Below are 13,051 nucleotides of genomic sequence, written 5' to 3'. Positions count from 1 at the left end.
GGAAGCAGCTAGGCCCTTTCTGACTAATACAGAATGCTTGGATTTTTGAAACATATTAATGAAATATGGTAAAGGGTGTGAAAGGAAATATGACTTCTTTCCTGTTCTATCAGCATTAGGGAAGACGGTTGCTCTTACTGGAACAATCCGACTTGAATTCATTAGCACAAAGAAAGAAACCTGTCAGTGGTTCAGGTCTTCACAGGTTAATGGGAGGTAAAAGGGTCTGGAGTTTCCCAAAAGTTACCAGTGACAAGAGATTGCTCTTCTTGAAACAGATGCAAGGGGCAGAAGAAGAGTAGAAAATATGTTTTTAAATGATTGATGAGCAGAGCATCAATGCAGGGCTGGGAATCGTTCTAGGTAATGGCTAGGCACCTGTTGTTAGACAGTGAGTTAAAGTACCCCCTCGGGGTGGCTTGTGATGTGGGTTGCAGAGGTGTGCTTATTATGTCAAAGGTCTGCCTTGGTGAACACAGAAGTGCTTCTACACTGCAGTGAGCATGCAGCTGGGGTCTATGTGCTTCAGAACAGATGACCAGATTGGAGTAAGCTTCAAGAGTGATTGAAAGTAACATATATATATATTTTAAATGTTTTTTATTAATTTTTGAGAGACAGAGATAGACAGCACGAGCAGGGGAGGGTCAGAGAGAGAGGAGACACAGAATCTGAAGCAGGCTCCAGGCTCTGAGCTAGCTGTCAGCACAGAGCCCAATGCAGGGTTCGAACCCACGAATTGTGAGATCATGACCTGAGCTGAAACTGGACACTTAACCAACTGAGCCACCCAGGCACCCCAAAAGTAATTTATATTAATATGCTAAGCATATGAGGTATACCTTGGTTATACTGTTTCTCTAAATCTCCCTTCAAATATTGTGTTTTTGTGATGTTAAGAAGCAGTAGGTAATAGTAATTATCTATCACTATAGATCAGTTATTAGATAGTGAATTATACTTAAATTAGTAATAGCAGAAGTGTCTTCGGACTGAACCCAGAGCCCTGCAAACAACGGCTTGGTCCTTGTTCTTGTTGAGGGGATGCAAGCTTGAGAGCTGAGCCAGGATTTCATGAAGGCGTGCATCCTAGAGAGGACAAGAGGGAAAGAGGCTTCAATGACAAAGCCTGACTTTCTTGATTTTAGAATGGATTGTGAAATGGAATGGAGGGTGTGTAGCCTCTTAGCTCAAATGAAGGAATGGGATACAAAGTTCAAGCCTACCAGGGAAGAATGAAGGTGTTCCCTCCTTAGTTTTCTTTTACTTTTAAAACATTTTTTAATTTTAAAATTTCTTTTGAGAGAAGCAGAGATTGTGAGTGGTGGAGAGGCATGGGGGCTGGTAGAAAGAGAATCTCAACCGGCTCTGTACTGTCAGTGTGGATCCTGATGCAGGGCTTGAACTCATGAACCATGAGATCATGACCTGAGCCGTGATCAAGAGTTGGATGCTTAACTGATTGAGCCACCCAGGTGACCCTTCCCTCCTCAGTTTAAAAAAAATTTAGAAAAATTTTTAAATTTTTTTTGTCTGATTATCTTTCAAGCAGGTCACACAATTTGTTCTTTTCCCCTGAAAAAGTACCTGAGTTCCTCGGGAAATGAAGTTTACAAATACTTTTGGGTTCACGTTTCTCAAGATAGGAGATTTAAGATGTGTCTCTGGGTGAAACTTAATGTCGGCTCTATGGCTGGTCTCTCCTTTTCTGTGCTTAATGGGGCTGCCTTCACCACTCCCTGGCTCATGGGAATCAGGAAATTACATTTATAATCACTGTAGGGAAGTAATCTGCAGGTTGGAAATCCTCTCACGGTAACATCTTTAAAGCGCAGATGAGCCTCTGCCAGAACAATGAGAGGCTGAGGCCGCCACTGTCCACCCACCATCCCCCCATCCCATCCCACTCTCACTTTGATGTTGGCCATTATACCCACAGAGTCAATTCACACTAAACTCTGGTGAGCGTTTAGGAAGGGCCCAAGTGGTTATCCCAAAGCAGTATGTGTCAGGAATTTGGTAATTGTTTTGCCTTTGCCAACTAATTTCTTTGTCCAAACAATGTGACAAAATCTCACCATCACCATTGTTTTTGCTCTCTATCAACGGCCTCAGTATTTGGTCCCATGTTCATCCCGGAAGGCTTTTCATTTAGCTCGTCCTTTTCTGGTCTCTCCTCCTTTGTGTGGCCTCTGCCCTCTCCTCATAGTATCCTTTTCTTCCTCACAGGGTATCACAATCCTGTCCCTGGCTTCATCTGGTGTCCTGTCCATTCTGTCTCCATAAGTTTTGACTGGGTAGAAATGACATCTTTGATTATACTTTTATTACTATTCTAATTTTTGGTTAGTGTTGTGTCCCAGGGAAGGGGAGAAACTTTGGGCTTGTACTTAGTGTGGATAATAAGTAGTTAGTGCTTTCACTTCAGTTAACTCTTCACCCATGACATGGCAGGTTTTCATTTACCTGACGTTAAATACATAATGCAGTGAGGGTTAATTTTCTTCTGAAGACTACAGTCTGGCCTATGTAAGAACTTAATAGTCCTCCCAAGTTTTTGGCCCTTCTTGCTAAATAATAAATCTGACTCTATCATATTAAAGTGTATTTGCCCCTTCCTGACCTGGATTTCATTAGAAAGTCTTCCCACAGGTTCTACAGAAAATGTCAGAGCTGGAGTCATACATGATGATGGGCGACTCACACATCAAGTTTCTCTCTGACACTCAAGTTTCTTCTCTGCTCCAAGGGAACGGATTTTATTTTTTTAGTTTTTCAATTTTTTTAAAAGTTTATTATTTATTTTGAGAGAGAGAGAGAGAGAGAGCTAGCTCATGAGTGGGGAAGAGGCAGAGAGAGAATCCCAACCGTGCTCCACATTGTCAGTGAAGAGACCAAGGCAGGGCTTAAATCCATGAACCATAAGATCATGACCTGAGCTGAAATCAAGAGTTAGACGCTTAACCGACGGAGCCCCCCAGAAACCCCGAAGGGGATTTTATTCTACCCCACCACATATAAAAAGTCCATAAGCCCTCACAGAATGATCAGATTTTTCCAGCATATTCATATGTGTCCTGATTGGGTACTTAATGTATATTTTTAGGGTAGTTTTCCCTTTGCTGACAGAGGGAAATTGAACCATAAGCAATACCACAAACTGTTAAGATTAAAGGAAAAACTCGTATGAAGTTTTTCAACTTCTCATTTCTTTTTAAGTATGGCTATATCTGATCTGGGAGGAAATAGACATAATGGGATACTAGACTGGAATTGTAAATTGTTTAATTAATTTCATAGAATGAAATTGATATTATGAATATACATTCACCAAAAATGTTTGGAAGTCAAAGACAAAGACAAATTTACACATTTTTGGCTAGATCTTTAACAAGATCTACACATTTAACAAAATGTACACATTTTTGACTATATCTTTAACAACTGTGTCACAGCTTCCTGCGTTACAGCTCTGTAACAGCCTCCTTCTCTCTCTGTAACTGTTTTAAGTAGGTTTCATTTCAAAGCCAGCACCTTGTTCAGATCAGCTCCCTAGGACACAAGGAGCAAAAGCACGCACGTACATGTACACACACACACTCACACAAATACAAACACACACACGCACATGCACATGTGCACACATACACACAGCCTCATAAAATAATACAACAGTAAAATGTTTTTCTCTGTATCCAAACTGCTTTCTTTCCTTTGAGTTCTCATTTCATACATTTCATCTTGCTCATGCAATCCAGAAGGAAATAGGCTATATACGAGCAAATGCTGAAATGACTAAAATCTGACCTCACAAACATATGCAAAGTTATTTCTGGTGACAACTGCAATAGAAGCCCTATTGATGGGACTAAATTGACTTTAATTTTTGTGTGATGAATGAATCCTAAACTGGGCTATGTAGTCAGTTTGGTTAAATTCTATTGCTTTAGTCAAATTTTGAAAGAGGAAAACTTAAGCATGCAGATCACTGGAGAGATTTTGAATTTGTGTATATATTAGAGGCTAGGAATTTATTTCTCCCTGCTTGTATGGGGGGAGAATCATCAATTACTACTGGTGTATATTTATAAAATCAGAGTATTTGTTACTAGCCAAGGTTTCTTTTTAAAAACTTCAGAGAAGGCTTGTGATAAAAGCCAAAAACCCTTTGAAAGGGGGTGTTGGAAATGAATTAGACTAAAAGATGATTTCCCCCTAAGCCTGTGTGACCAAGGATAACGTATCTCATTCTAATAATAGGATTTCTGCATCCTTTCTCCCTCTCATGTTTCCTCTCTCCCTCCTTCTCTCTCCTTCTTTCCTCCTTCCTTCCTTCCTCTCTCTTCCCTTCCCTCTCTCCCTTTCTCTCCCTCCTCCTTTTCCTCCCTTCCTCTCTGTCTTTCTATTACTGTATAAATACATCAACAACAACAAAAGCCAGTTTGGAAGAGCTTAACTTCAAAAATAATTAACACTGTGGGTACATTGATTTCGTGCATCTCATTAATACAGCTAAATTTGGGCTGTTATTAGAAAAGAATCTTAGAGTATTTTTATTCAGTAACTCTTTATTGACTACCTTGGATAATTTATGTGCCGCTTAGTGATTGGTGGCATCAAACAGTATGATTAAGGTAAGGAGCTCACTGAAGAAGGGAGGATTAGTATGGTACAAAAATAATTACAAGAGAGACATGGCAGTTGCTATCATTGAACTGAGGATAAGGTGCCATTGGGCTCCAGAAGAAGGAAAGCCCAGGAATTAGGCGGCATAGTAGAGACAAAGTAGAATCTGAAGTTAATGGACTTGGCCTTGAATACTGGCTGTGTTCCTTATGCACTCTGAGAGTTCTGAATCCATTTCCCTCTTTGTAATGGAGATTAAAATGCCTATTTATGGAGGTTGATAAGATTATTGGAAGTGTGCTTAATGTGCCTAAAGTAGGCTCTGGGACGTGATGGGTTTTTAATAATCAGCAGCTGGTATGGTCATCATAATCACTATTCATATTATTGATAGTTTTATTAAGGGGCTGGTACTTAAGCAAATCTTGCTCAGTGTTTGGGTGCAAAGTCATTTTATATAGAGAGATCAGGTTAGCAAAAGCAGTTTGAAGTGAAAGATACTGTATGTGGACAATAAACCTGTCAAATGGAAGCTGGTAGTTAGTGATGAATTTGCTTCATTGAGTTTTAGTTTTGCCCCAATCTATTTTAAGAATATTTTTGCCTGGGGAAAACCAAGCCAGAACACCTTCATTCAGCATTCTGGTTCCAACCTACACTATGTTCCACTCCTTTTTACAAAGCCGACATCATTTTGGTTCAACTTTTTCTTTTGTTTGAAATGCCTTCCTTCCAAATTCTATCTATCCTATAAGTCCATTGTGAGTCACCAAGCTTTCGATAAATCCTCCTGGGAGAATCAATCTGTTGCTTCTTTGATTCCCATAGTCCTTCCTCTCTGACCTCATATTTATTCACCACCATTGATGTGTCAGGGTCTCTGCAGGTGTTGGGGAATGCTGGCTGGAACAAGTCCCTAGTTCGAAGATCTTCCAGCATGCTGAGGGGCACAAACACTTGAACAGATAACTGTAACACGAAGTGTATCAACAGAGGTAAAAACATGTGCTGTGGTCTCACTTGGGAGGGGCACTGAGCTGAGTCAAGGACACCCTAGAGTAAGTGTTAACCAGTTTGAGACCTGAAAGATGAGTAGTTAACAGGTCCCAATCAAGTGCAGCCCAGGCACAAAGGGGAGCTATTCCAGGCAGAAAGTGAGGGCGTGAGGAGTCTAGCACAGTGTCTTCCATATATTAAGCACTCAGTAAACATTTGTTAAATGAATGGATTCTTATAGAAAAAAACCAAGCCTGGTAGTAGCTGTGATATAAGGGCGGGGGGGTGGGAGGGGGTAGTACTATCAGAGATGGAAAGAGGTAGACAGAGAATAAAAGAGACTTCTGATTAACTTACTTCACAGAATCTGGCAGACATATAACCAAAGTGAGTTCATAGCTTTACATAAAAAGCTATACATAGCTTAACATAAAAATTGTTCTAGAGGAGTAATGAATAAACAAATATTGTAATCATTCCTAAAATTTTTTTTTATGTCTTTATTTTATCTTGAGACACAGAGACAGAGCATGAGCAGGGGAGGGGCAGAGGGGGAGACACAGAATCCCAGCAGGCTCCAGACTCTGTGCTGTTAGCACAGAGGCCGACCCAGGGCTGGAACCCAAGGACTGTGAGATCATGACCTGAGCCGAAGTCGGACACTTAACTGACTGAGCCACCCAGGAGCCCCTGTATTCATTTTTCAACATTATTTTGTGGCCCATTACCAGCTAAATATAATTCCTATAAGAAGAGGAATACACTTATCTTTTGGATCTAGATTTTGATATCCTGGGGCTATCTTTGTGAAACTATTGGAGAAAAGAGACAGAAGACAGAAAATGCTGAAGCTTGAATGGGAAATAATTTGATATATTTTAGAGAAGGGAAAAAAATTAGACATATTCCTTGCATTACTTACAAATACAAACAACCTACAAAAATTCTGCTTATTTTTGGAATACATATACTTAGAATTGAGAAAAACACTAACTCTCAGATGACGAAGCTGTCCTCAGAAAACAATGCTAATTACTTAACGTAAATGTTTCTAACTCGTCATTACATTAATATCACAAAATAGGTAGAAGTCATCAAAAGGATACTGCCTACTTTTTGGATTCTCTGTATCTGAAAAAAAGTAAAATCTGACAATGGTGCATTTAGGAATATCTGTAGGGGAAGAAGCTGTTAAGAATTTTCGTTGATACATGACAAGGATGGTAACAAAGAATAATCAATCTAAAACATTTGACAAAATGTTTAGCTCTATCTTTCACACTCCCAAGGACTGTAAATCATTAAAACAATTTCATTATGCCCTTAGGAGCCACTGGCATTCTACCGACAATACCTTAAGTCAAAGCAAATTAGAGCATCAAAGTAGCTTTTCCTACCAAATAACATGAAGAATATTACTGTTTCTGAAATGAGAACAGAAAGCCTATGACATAACTTCCACTGAGTCACAAGGAAGGATTATTGGAATCCTCATTTCCTTTGCTCCTTTGAGCCGTGTGTATCAGGAATGACTGAATAATTAAGAGTGTGTAGGGCTTAAAAATATAGTTGAAATGGCATTAGTACTAAAGAAATCACATTTTTAATGCATTAACTACCAGTGGAGAGAGTTCTCACTTAAATTTGCATTTAGTACTTTGTCAGTCACCTTTAAAAAATTCTTTACAAAATGCATACATGGTTTTCATTGTTTTTAGTAAAATACATGTTTCTGTACCCATGCACTTTCAGTATCACCAGTTTGTGCAGCTGAACGATTTTCTCCATGACCACAAGGCAAGAATGGAGAAGGAAAATGGTTACATTCATTCAGGTTTGGGGATTTGCCAGATATTTGCTATGGAAGAAAAATGGGACAGATTGTTGAGAGTATTGGCAAGAAAGTGGATGAAGCATGGATCATGGACTCTAAGTTGAGTATGGAAGGTTATACCTCTAGAAGAAAGTTAATTAATTGACAAAGAAGAAGGGGAGCAGGGTCTGGAGGGTTCTATGAAATCAAGCAACTAAGAGGCAGAGCTAGACCAGTGGGATGTTTCAGTGTGAGATGTTGGGCTTGAAGATTTCAGAGGAAGCCATATGTACTATTTTCTTGTGTTGCATAACAAATTAACCACAAGCTTAGTGACTTAAAACAACACCTGCTTATTGTCTTACAGTTTCTGTGGATTAGGAGTCTGGCTTACCTTGGTCCCCTCCTCAGGATCTCACAAGGCTATAATGAAATATCAGGCAGGCTGCCTTTTCATCCAGAGGCATAACAAAGGGAAGAAAACACTTCCAAGCTCACTTGGAATTGCTGGTAGAATTCATCTTCTTGAGGTTGTGGGACTGAAGGCCTAGTTTCTTGATGGCTGTCAGCTAGCGGCCGTCTTCATTTCCTTGGGGCTATCCGTAGTTCCCACAGGTCCTTTCTAGGAGGGTTTTCCAAGATGGCTACTTACTTTATCAAAGGAGCAAGGAGAATTTCTGGAGTGTCTGCTGATAAGATGGAATGGCATATAACTTAATGTAGTCAGAGGAGTGGCATAGCACCATCTTTGCCATATTCTATTGGTTAGAACCAAGTCGTGGTTCCTGCCTACATTCAAGGGAGGGAGATTACACAAAGACATGAACATCAGAAAATGAGAATCATGGAGGGCCACCTTAGAGTCTGTCAGCCTTGATATATAATGCCAAAAGACCAACTAATTGCTTTACTTTTGTGCTCAGGCAAGAAGTGATTGATCCTTATGGGCTGGACAATCATGGTTATTGTTAATACATGGGAATTGGCATGATTTTAGGAGACAGAAAGAGAATGAAGAAAGCTGAAGAAGAAATAGGGAGAAAGAATGGTAGTAATTTGGAACTCTTTTAGAAATTAGTGTTGCTGCAGTGGAATTATTCTAAAGAAGTCTGTTGAAAAGGAGCATATATACACAAGTCCTTAAACCTATAACTGGCTTGCTATTTTAGGTAAGCTCCATTGTTGAAAACAAACACACAAACAAAAGGAGGTGTGTGTGTGTGTGTGTGCGTGTCTGTGTGTGTGTGTGTGTGTGTGTGTGTGTGTGTGAAGTTTTCAGTTCTTTTCCTGAGAGGATTAGTTAGAAAATTTTATTTGAATAAAACATAAAATGTTTATTTTTATAATCTTGTTTTAACTGCATAAAAATACATGCATAGTAATATAGCAAGCTTTTAGAATCTAACTCTATAAAGTGAATTTTACAGCTGAAAGGAGGGGTGTAGATTTGGGAAAAAAATATAAGAAAGTTTGAACTGCAGATTCTCCATTCACAACTTTCTTTGATTCCCAAAGCCTCAAATACTCTCAAATCTATTTACAAGTGATTTGCCCAAAAAAGTAGTTGTTAAAAAAGTGGGCCACTTAATTGTTAGCTACCTTTTCCTTTTTTGTGCAGTATTAAAGTGCAACTTTGCAGGCAGAACCCGAAAAATAGAGCTTTAATTCATATTATTGAATTTTTTAATTAAGAATTAAAATAAATCTGATCAGACTTCTCAGGATTTGTCCTTCTGCTTCCTCCTTCTGTTGTACTGCCAGAGAATGATTCCTTGCTCCTCTTGAAATGAGAAGAAATACTGAATTGTGGTTAAAAGCAACAACTCTGTTTAGACCTACTGACTTCGTACTGGCTGGGTGATATTAAACTCTCTGGGCCTAAGGTTCCTCTGTAAAATAGGTTTTTGTGGAATTAGAATGTGATTAAGCCGAATAAGTCAGTTCAAGAAAGACAAATATCATATGACTTCACACATATGTGGAACTTAAAAAACAAATACATGAACATAGGGGAAGGGAAGGGAAAATAAGATAAAAAGAGAGAGGGAGGCAAACTATATAAGACTCTCAAATACAGAAAACAAATTGAGGGTTGCTGGAGGGATCTGGGGGGAATGGGCTAAACGGGTGATGGGCCTTAAGGAAGGCACTTGTTGGGATGAGCACTGGGTATTGTATGTAAGTGATGAATCACTAAATTCTATTCCTGAAATCATTATTACACTGTATGTTAACTAACTTGGATTTAAATTGTAAAGAATAGGATTATACATGTTAACAGAGCTGGGTATACAGTAAATGTTCAATTAATATTAGTTATCTGTAGGGCTAGTCTCTGCCCTTTTACTTGCCATCAACTAATTTTCTAATCATGCCTCTTGTTCTCAGGCCTTTCGTCTTGGACTGAACTTTCCCACTGGCCTTCTTGGGTGTCCAGATCATGGGACTTCTCAGCCTCCATAATTGTGTGAGCCAATTCCTCATAACATAATTATTCTCTCTCTCTCTCTCTCTCTCACCCTCTCTCTCTCTTATCTACTGACCTACCTACCTAGCTAGCTATCATCTATCTATCTACCTCTCTGGAGAACCCTGACTAATAAATGTTGCTGACTTGAAAACTATGTTTCTAGGTTTCACACATACTCTTATTGCAATTGGATACATTCATCCAAAACTAATCAATTGTTGGGGTCCTTAAATTGCTCGATATCTCCACCTTGTTTATTATCTTAGCTTCCATTAGTTTGAGAAATAAGCTGGAAATCTGATTATCTCAAATAATGAGACTTACAGTCTGGAATATGATGCTCAGAAAAAGTAATTGGCTTTTAATGCTCTTCCTCATGATCCCTAAGGCTCTATTTGGATTCAATGGATATGCCAGAAGCACTTGGAAATTTGCCTCCTCAAAGGTTTAATAATGATTGACTTTATTCAAAAAAATCATTCACTAACCCCCGATGTATTCCCTATGTTGAATATTGAAATATAAAGTTATTTCCTGTTAGTCATATAGCAAACTGGGCCATGCATGCCTGTTTCAGCTGCAGTAATTTATTTCTGCAGGGTCAAGTAGTTCTAAATGAAATTGAATAAACATGGGGTATTCAGACGCTATGGATTATATTTAAATCATCGACCTTACAATTTACATGGATTTGAGACATCGTTTATTGAAAATAACAGAGGAGGAAGGCTTTCTCCTTCGATACCCTCAAAGTTAATACTTTAGAATCTCATGATACAAGGCTGACTAGTTTCTGGAAAGAAAAGAAAGAATAAACCTGTAATAGTAATTTATCATTCTTGACATTTTCCTTTCAGTTTAATTACTGCTGAGCAGCAGAACCGACACTTAATAAAAGTACTAAGCATTTTTAAATCCTCCTAGAAAATCTCCACCTTATAGGAGCATTGGAAAGCTGTGAAAGACACCTGACCACATGCATCATTTTATTTTGTCACTAAGTTTCAAAGTACACCATTACTAAGCTTTCAAGAGATGGGGGCTCTGGGAACAACAATGAGCTGACAGCCAGTAAGACACCTGCTTCAGAGACTCCACAATGGCCTTAATTTTTTACAGATATTTTTTAGCCTGTTCTTTTGTCTTCTCATTAGGGTGATATGGAACCCTGTGGCCAAAATTCAGAGGGAAGCTGCAAGCTTCCCAAGTGACTCATCTAATTTCAAATATCCTGAAAAACTCAACTTTTTGTTCTTTTTCTGTCTGACTGTAAAAGCAAGCGCAGAGGACAGGCCCTTGAGTGATGAGGGAAGTGATAACCCAAAACAACGTGGTGTCCTGGGATCTTGAGATTCTTTTGGACTGAGAATTCTTCTGTATCACCTCCTGATCCCACAATTCATTTCTTTGAACACTAATTTCTTTGTAGGCATTCACTATTAAAAGTACCCTATTAAAGGATCATTAGCTACTCTGACAGCAAGGCCCTTAGAGTTTAGAACAGGAATAGGAAGAGAGGAGAATCTATAGGAAGATGATTAGGGAAGATAATGACCACTTGTTTAACTCCCTATTATGTGGTGGGGGCCATTCCTAGAACTTTCCCAGACATTTGCCTGTAAAAACCTTGCAACCACCTTGTAACTCAGGCACAGATGATGAAACTAAAGCTCAGAGAGATCCCGGGACTTGCCCAACGACACACAGATAACTAATAGAAGGTAGGACTGATCAAGGACAAACATAACCAAGGTATCTTCCCTGCTCACTGAGTAGTACTGAAGCCCATTTCACATAATGAATGATTCCAAGATCATTGTAACAAATGGTGAAAACAACAGTCACTCCCAAAGACCTGATCGGAGGGGGGATTTGAATGTTTAATGAGATAGTAATGATCTTATTTGACTTTCTGCTTAAAAAAAGTAAAAATTCCCCTAGAATGGAATGTGGTGGTATAGATTAAATACTCCTGGAATAATAACAAAGCCATATTCTTCAAGTTTAAGAAATACAGAGTAATTTACAAATTTAATACCAGAAATGACTGCATCAAAACCTATGAGGAAGCAACCAAAGATGTGGGTTAGATGTGGCCAGAAAATGACACTTAGAAGAAAGAAATCAATTCCCATTAGTCAAATTCATAGATTAAAAGAATGAGCATGCTAGATAAAAAGTAAAAGTTAATGGAATTTTGAAGCAACTCAATAACTATTTAAAAACAGTCAAGCTACAAAGTGGCATAAGGTTTTGGAGGAAAAGGATGAAAAGCGTAATTATTATTAGAATTGAACGTTGTTGATGTCATGGAATTAACCATCAATTAAGCAAGGAAAAATATTTAGTGAACTCTAATTAAATGTTCAACATTCTAGTTCTCTTTGACAACCATCCTCCTCCAAAAAAAAAAAAAAATCAAGAGACCTAAGCAAGCAATGCATTACATGACTGGGTGTTGTATAGGACACAAAGATGGAAAGAATGGTCCCTGTCCCCCATCTAAGAGTTCACAACCAATTGTGGCAACAGATGACATATACTTACATATTTAATGCCGAGTAGAGTATGGTATTTGTTTTGAGAGTTTTAGACCTTATGCTACAGCAGGCTTGTCAGGAGCTGGATTAACATTCACCAGTGCTGTTAGTTGTGATACTGAAGGCAAGAAGAGAGTGGGCTTATGATCCCAGCTTAGTTAGGACAAAGCTAACACACTGGGACCCAGAGTTTGATTCAGACAAACCTGTTCTGCCTGTGGGGAGACGGCCTAGAATCTGAAGCAAAACACTTTTAATGCTTATCCCCACTTCCTCTCCCTGTGGTTGAGGTTCTCCTAACATTACAGTATCTATGGTCCTTCCTATCTGTAGTTTTGCTTCTTGTCGTCTTAGCTATCCATGGTGAATCTCAGTCCAGAAGCAGATAGATGATCTTCCTGATAAATTGTCAGAGGTGAGTTACAGCCTAATGTCACAATACATGCCTGTCCTTGACCTCACTTCATTCCACCACGTAAGCACTTTATCTCACACCATCACAAGAAGGGTGAGTACACGGTGTGTGGTTTCGAGCCCAGCATCAGGCTCTGTGCTGACAGCTAGCTCAGAGCCTGGAGCCTGTCTTCAGAATCTGTGTGTCCCTCT

At 39.0% G+C, this 13,051-nt stretch overlaps 1 long non-coding RNA gene across 1 annotated transcript; it reads right to left on the bottom strand.

Moving 5' to 3' along the window:
• Positions 1-940: 940 nt before the first annotated feature.
• Positions 941-12,813, bottom strand: LOC115305523. Its single transcript, XR_003914824.1, has 4 exons — positions 12,652-12,813; positions 12,453-12,563; positions 7,830-8,124; positions 941-1,089 (listed from the first exon to the last, which is right to left on the bottom strand). It is a non-coding gene; the product is annotated as an uncharacterized LOC115305523 (long non-coding RNA).
• Positions 12,814-13,051: the final 238 nt, after the last annotated feature.

The sequence above is a fragment of the Suricata suricatta genome, chromosome 10 (genome assembly GCF_006229205.1).
Source record: "Suricata suricatta isolate VVHF042 chromosome 10, meerkat_22Aug2017_6uvM2_HiC, whole genome shotgun sequence".
Classification (NCBI taxonomy): Eukaryota; Metazoa; Chordata; class Mammalia; order Carnivora; family Herpestidae; genus Suricata; species Suricata suricatta.
This window is presented reverse-complemented; position numbering and strand designations above follow the sequence as displayed.